The sequence below is a fragment of the Bos javanicus genome, chromosome 4, assembly GCF_032452875.1.
Source record: "Bos javanicus breed banteng chromosome 4, ARS-OSU_banteng_1.0, whole genome shotgun sequence".
In the NCBI taxonomy this organism is placed as follows: domain Eukaryota; kingdom Metazoa; phylum Chordata; class Mammalia; order Artiodactyla; family Bovidae; genus Bos; species Bos javanicus.
Genome location: NC_083871.1, coordinates 34,641,189 through 34,648,604, shown reverse-complemented (window position 1 = coordinate 34,648,604; position 7,416 = coordinate 34,641,189). Strand labels below are relative to the sequence as shown.

The following is a 7,416-nucleotide window of genomic DNA, read 5'->3' as shown; positions in this document are numbered from 1 at the left end:
CTCCAGTATTCCTGCCTGGAGAACACCATGGACAGAGGAGCCTGGTGGACTGCAGTCCAGGGGATGGCAAAGAGTCAGATATAACTGAGCAGTCTATAATAGCAAAGTATTACCAATGAAGCAAATAAGGATTTGAACTTTTGAGGATTATTTTATGGGGATCCTAACGATGTGAGAGTTGGACTGTGAAGAAAGCTGAGCATCGAAGAATTGATGCTTTTGAACTGTGGTGTTGGAGAAGACTCTTGAGAGTCCCTTGGACTGCAAGGAGATCCAACTAGTCCATTCTAAAGGAAACCAGTCCTGGGTGTTCTTTGGAAGGACTGATGCTAAAGCTGAAAATCCAGTACTTTGGCCACCTCATGTGAAGAGTTGACTCATTGGAAAAGACTCTGATGCTGGGAGGGATTGGGGGCAGGAGGAGAAGGGGACGACAGAGGATGAGATGGCTGGATGGCATCACTGACTCGATGGACGTGAGTCTGAGTGAACTCCTGGAGTTGGTGATGGACAGGGAGGCCTGGCGTTCTGCAATTCATGGGGTTGCAAAGAGTCAGACATGACTGAATGACTGAACTGAACTGAACGATAATGTAATATTTTTAGAGAATTGTAGAAGGGAAAGAGAAATGATGGAGACACAGAGACAGTGAAAGAATGAATCCAGGCCAAACATGAACAGAAGCTCAAAATAGTTGATTTTTTTCCCTTTGTAACTTCCTTCCAAAGCCCTCCTGTTTTATTTGCACCTCCTCTCCCTCCATTGTCTGCAGCCCAGCCTTCTGGAGACAGAAGTGACCTAATGTTCACCCTCTATGACACATCTTCTAGAGAAGCCTTGGGAGAAAATGGAATGAACCGTTTAGTAGACAGTCCTTTGGATAGCAAGGAGATCCAACCAGTCCATCCTAAAGGAAATCAGTCCTGAATATTCATTAGAAGGACTGATGCTGAAGATGAAACTCCAATACTCTGGCCACCTGATGCGAAGAACTGACTCATTTGAAAAGACCCTGATGCTGGGAAAGATTGAAGGCAGGAGGAGACGGGGATGATAGACGAAGAGATGGTTGGATGGCATCACTGACTCAATGGAGATGAGTTTGAGTAAACCGGGAATTGGTGATGGACCGGGAGGCCTGGCGTAATGCAGTCCATGGGGTCACAAAGAGTCGGACACGACTGAGCGACTGAACTCAACTGACTGATAAACTCGGTGTGTTATATTTGCCATATTACACAATTACAAATTCTGGATTGGTCATTACACCCATTTCACAGATAGGAAAGCTGAGGTTTCGTAATTTGTTCTTTGTTACCCAGCTTTCCAGTGAAATATCTGGCTTCAGGTCCTGTTTCATTTGACTTTAGAATGTGTCTTTTCAGTGCAGTGCGCTGTCTCTCTACCTCCTTACCCAGACTTGCGATCGGCCAGCAATTGGACTGAATGAACTAGTTCCACCAGAGCCTGAATAATGAGTGAGACTTAATACACTTTCCCTCCAAGGAGTACACATATTTACACAGGAGAAAACACGCTTGATTAATGAAGGATCTCCTAAGGTAAAATTTCTAGGCTAAGCATCACTTTTCTGATCAAGTGGCATCAGGGCTGAATGCTCCACTGGCTTTATTCGGCAGGTTGTGGCTCTCAAACAATCAAGTATATTTAGTCCCAACAGACAACTAGGCATTGTGCGCCACAGTTTTGTTTTGTTTTTTTTTTTTCCAGTGATTGTTACTGGCAGGCTTTGAAGCAGTTGCTCTAACATTTGGGAGAGCAGTGTTTGCAGAGGGAATTTGGTTCAGTTCTTAATAAATGCATTTGTCATGTTTCTAATTTTCTTTCTGTACCCTTCAAATGCAGTTGCTTCCAGCCTGAAAACAAGATAACCTCAGTTTGATGTTGTCATTGTCTCTCTTGTTTCCTGTAGGATATCTGAAGAGAGAGAAGCAACATGAATTCTTGGCAGTAACAGGCTTTTCCAAAGGTGTTAATGCCTCACATTCTGAGGCTGTTTGAACTGCTTTAGTCACACAACAAGAGTAATAAATTAACCTCACTTTGTAGCTACCACCTCAACTACAAATGGTGCTCCTACCAGCATCTCTCCGAGCAGCTGTCTAGAGCAATAAGCTTCACATATGCCAATAGTCTAAGAGGTAAGGTCAAGTTCCCAAGCCAAAGTTCCTGACCTTGAACCTCCGTCTGTTAACTCAAAGCTTTGTGGAGTCTATTCACCCACTTTGTTTCTAGTGCATGAGAAGGGAATAAATATAGTACCCACCCAATTACTCATATGATTGAATGAGCAATGCCTATGAAGTGCACAAAAGAGTGCCTGAAATGCTCTCTTATATGGGAAATAGATTTGCAATTCACTTAGTCCTTCTGAAACATGGTATTTATTGTGCTGCATCATATATGGCAAGAAGGGATTCACTGTCATCATAGGCTGTGTGTGTGTGTGCATGCATGTCTGTGTGTTAGTTGTTCACTTGTTTTCAACCCTTTGTGACCCCATAGACTATATAGCCTGCCAGGCTCCTCTGTCCATGGAATTTTCCAGACAAGAATACTGGAGTGGGCTGCCATTCCCTTCTCCAGGGGATCTTTCCACCCAGGGATCAAACCTGGGTCTCCATCACTGCAAGCAGATTCCTTACCATCTAAGCTGCCAGTCTTTAGACTATGAAAAAACAGGATTCATAGGAGGCTACTAGAAGAGCACATGTTTGGCACAGCATTCACTACTCATAGGACAAAGCAGATCAGTGATCGAAGCTGGCAGAGTTCTTCAACTGCATGAAATGGGGACTTGAGAAAAGAGAAGGCTGGAGCAGAATGAGAACCCAAGTGCCTTCTCAGAACCAAAGAGGATAACATGCCATGAGACCTTTAAGAAGAAAGTCAGAGCTAATAAAAACTTGCTAAATAGATTAGAAATGGCAGGTTGCAATGATAAAATACAATCATCTAGAAGCTGTCTCGGAGAAGGCAATGGCACCCCACTCCAGTACTCTTGCCTGGAAAATCCCATGGATGGAGGAGCCTGGTGGGCTACATTCCATGGGGTCGCTAGGAGTCGGACACGATTGTATAACTTTCAAGTAGACAACCTGAGCGACTTCACTTTCACTTTTCACTTTCATGCATTGGAGAAGGAAATGGCAAGCCACTCCAGTGTTCTTGCCTGGAGAATCCCAGGGACGGGGGAGCCTGGTGGGCTGCCATCTATGGGGTCGCACAGAGTCAGACAGACTGAAGCGACTTAGCAGCAGCGGAAGCTGTCTGAAAAGCAAAGGTGATTAAGGCAAAGTGAGGAATTATTATAGACAAAGAAAGAATACCGCTGAGTGTACACTCTGTTTTAAATTGATTTCACTGCCCGAGGCACTCGTGAGAGTCACATTCTGAAGGACCAAACTAAGCCTTTCTCCAGAAACATTGAGACATGATCAAATTAAAAGTATAGTTGGTACAACTCTTATTTCCAATGAGGGAAATGAATCCACTGAGAACCTGGAGAGAGAGGTATTCAAAGTAGAGACAAGCAGCAGAAGAAAACATAGGAAAGTTCTAGAGACAAATTCATCTGGCAGCAAAGACACTTTTCAGTGCTACTGCTTGCTGTCTGCCATCCACCATCTGTGCAGCCTGGAGTCAAGGCCATGGTGCCACTTGAAATCAATCAAACATACAACCAAATACATGAAACTTTGACCACATCTCTAGATTTAAAGATGAAAACAGTCAAGAAACAGTTTTTTAAAAATCAGGAACATTCCACAATCTCTGATCATTCATAAAGATCCCCATTCCTGTAAGGGCCCCATCCTACAAGTTGGCCCCAAACACACCTCCCCATGTGAACTGAACAATTTACTATATTCTGTTACATCATCAAATGTTCTCCACTAATAATCTGAGATACTAAACGTCCACTGCTAAAAATGAAAATGCCTCTGGGAACATGAAGAAACACCTCTTCAATGCTGAGCAGAGAGGAACGGTACTGGAGAACTAGAGTTCTCATCAAAGCAGGGTAGAGGTAAGAAAAAATTACAGGAGGAAAGTCAGACCTCGACACGGGTTCAGCGAGCATCCACAGGTACACAGGGCAGTAGAAGAAAGAAGCGGAAAGGAAAATAGAGAAGTACACTGTTACATTTTGCCTAAATTTTTACTTTTTCTTTGGACCATGCTTGAGTCAAGAAACTGTTCTTTCAGGCTTTCATTCTCAACTACATGACTCCAAGAATGTGGATTAGATATTTAAATCAATACTTTATTTCAGTTACCTTCACTATGAGTTATCAGGGTTCTGGACACTGTTTTCAAACCTGATTATGGCGACTTTTCTGGGAATGTATAGTAGTGAAGTCGCTCAGTCATGTCTGACTCTTTGCGACTCCATGAACTGTAGCCTACCAGGTTCCTCAGTCCATGGGATTCTCCAGGCAAGAGTACTGGAGTGGGTGGCCATTTCCTTCTCCAGGGGATCTTCCCGACCCAGGGATCGAACCCGGGTCTCCTGCATTCCAGGCAGACGCTTTAACCTCTGAGCCACCAGGAAAGACTCCCTGGGAATATATACTCAATTTAAATTCACTAGAAAAAAATTTTTAATTGCCAGAAGCTAGAGGAGAGCTTAAACTGTAACTGAGATGGAGGAAAATGGGTAGAGGTTCAGAGAGCAGTGGGAAAATGTTAAGGTTCCAGCCCTTATTACAGAGACAAAAACAGTCCCCTCAACCACCACAGCTACACGAGGAGGAAATGGAGGTATGGAAAAACCTCAGCTCAGCAACTGAAGATGCCAGAGAACAGAGTTCAGGGCTGGAAGAGCTGCTGGAAATTTTAAGAATTCTGGCAACAAGAGAGCTGAAAGAATGAGGTCCAATATCTGTGTGTGAAACCTGCCCAGATCCCTGGCTGACAGCAAAATTACCCCCATGTCGGGAAGAGCTCATGAAGCACGGTGGGAAAATAGGCACAGACAAGCGGAATCACCCTTGAAGGACAGATCTGCAGAAGAGAACTGTGAGTTTGGTGCTTCTGTAACTCTCACCATCCCCCTAAGCATAAGTTGCTAAAAGACTGGCCACACCACGCGTTGGTGAGAATGTAGTACAACTGGAACTTCATAAATTGGTGGACAAAATACACATTTGCCCTGCTACTTTAGAAAATAATTTGGCAACATAAGAAACTGCTGTGTCAAACTACCATACAACCCAACAATCACATTTACATTCACTTAAGAATGAAAATATTTGTCCACATAAAGATCTGTATGTCAATGTTCATAGCAACTTAATCATGACAGCTCAAAAATGATAAACAAAATGTCCATTAATATATAAACGGATAAAACCAACTGTGGCTTTTTTTTTTTTTTTTTTGTACAGTGGAATACTACTAAGCAACATAAAATGACTGAACTGCCGAGACAACAACAACAGGGGTCCATTTCCAAATAATTAAGCTGAGTTAAGGAAGTCAGAAACCTATTTCCAGGGAATAGGTATAGCCTTTTTTTTGAAATTCTAGAAAAAATGCAAACTAATCTATAGTGACACAGTAGAGCAGACCAGTAGTTCCCCGGGTTGGCAGAGGTAGTCTGCAAAGGAAAATAGGAAACTATGGCATAATAGGCTTGATCAATATTCTTAGTGGGACAGTTATTGCACCAGTCTATATTTTGTCAAAACTCATCCAACCACACACTTAAAATGGGGACAGTTTACTCTATATAAGCTACACCTCATCAAAGTTAACAACAAGTAGGTGGGATGATTTGTAGATTTTAGAGCCGTTCAAAAGCAATTTTTCATAGACCTTTAAACAGTTATTTACACAATCTGGTTATCTTTTAAAACAGCAAACTCCACTGCACAATGAAGTGAAACAGCCACATACATATGTATCCCCTCCCTCTTAGGTGTCCCCCTACCCTCCCTTTGTCCCACCCATTCGGGTCACCGCAGAGCACTGAGCCAAGCCCCTTGCACCACCCAGCAGGCTCCCACCAGCCATCGGTCCTACACAGGGTAGTGTATACATGTCAACACCGATCTCCCAATTCAACCCCCACCCCACCCCATGCCCACAGCTCTGTTCTCTACATCTGCATCTCTATTCCTGCTCTGCATATAGGTTCATCTGTACCAGTTTTCTAGATCCCACATATATGTGTTAATATATGGTATTGTTTTGCTCCTTGTAACTTAGTTCACCCTGTATGACAGACCCAAGCTAAAGTCATAGGGAAAATATAGCTTTAAATACTTATGTCAGTTTAAAAGAATAACAATAAACAAAATAGGCATGCACTTTAATAAGCTTGTAGAAAAAGAACAGAAAAGCCACCCCAAGGTAATTAAAGGGAAGAAAATACTAAAGATAAGAACAGAAGTACCTAGTAAACCATAGAACTGAGAAATAAATTCAGGTGCATTTTAAACAGGCAAATAAAAAAGCACACAGTATATCACATAAAGTCATGACTTGGCCCTCAGAGTTTATCTATCCCTTGACACAGCCCCCACACTCATCTCCCACCATTCTGAACTATGGATGACCCCTTGCCACCTGAACGAGAGATTGATGTAAATAAAATGTTAGAGAAAAAAAATTAAATAAAACATAGCACACTCAGCAATACTTATGGCTTGAAAACAAATGTAACCAGTTACATCTGTCTGACATTTGGATACTTCCTGCTTTTTTCCATTTCTCTTTCACCTGTGTGCTCAGCATTCTTCCTGCCCCCCACTCCTTTTATTCTCCTCTCATACTTCTGACATTTAAAAATGCTTATCGCGTATAAGTTATCTGGATAGATTTGAAGTTCAAGGCATTGAAAATTTGGTTTATTTATAGGAAAGACCTTTCATAAATGAGTAAAGAAATATTGGGGGGAGAGGAAAAGAGGTCAATATTTTCTTTATTTCTATTTTTGACATTTATAGAAGGGCCTCTGGTCCATATAGTGCATTGTGGCAAACTGTTCAATTTTCCCTTCTTCTCTATTAACAGAATTATAATTTTGCTTGGTGTGGCATTGCTCTCAGCTGCAAATCCAACACATTAACAAATACAATAATCCCACTTACTTCTGCAACCTCCTTTGGAATAAGTAATGGCCAGAGGGCACAGTTTTGTTAAATTAGATCTAAGCAGGCTAAGCAGAGCTTATGAGAAAATGTTAATAAAGGCTGATGCAGTTTGAATATGATTTTTATGCTATGCTCTTCCCCTTCTTCATTCCTTTAAATAGGGACACAGAAGAGTCAGAAATGGCATCTTGCAACCATAGGTAAAAGGATATCAACAGAAGCCTAAGAACAACTCTAAGGTTGATGGAGCAAAAAGTGAGCCATGACGGCTTCCTGGAGCTACCAAGTCAACCC

General features: G+C 42.1%; 1 non-coding gene across 1 annotated transcript; it reads right to left on the bottom strand.

The window, feature by feature from the left end:
* Positions 1–4,504: 4,504 nt before the first annotated feature.
* TRNAS-GGA (transfer RNA serine (anticodon GGA)) lies at positions 4,505–4,577 on the bottom strand. Its single transcript has one exon. It is a non-coding gene; the product is annotated as a tRNA-Ser (tRNA).
* Positions 4,578–7,416: the final 2,839 nt, after the last annotated feature.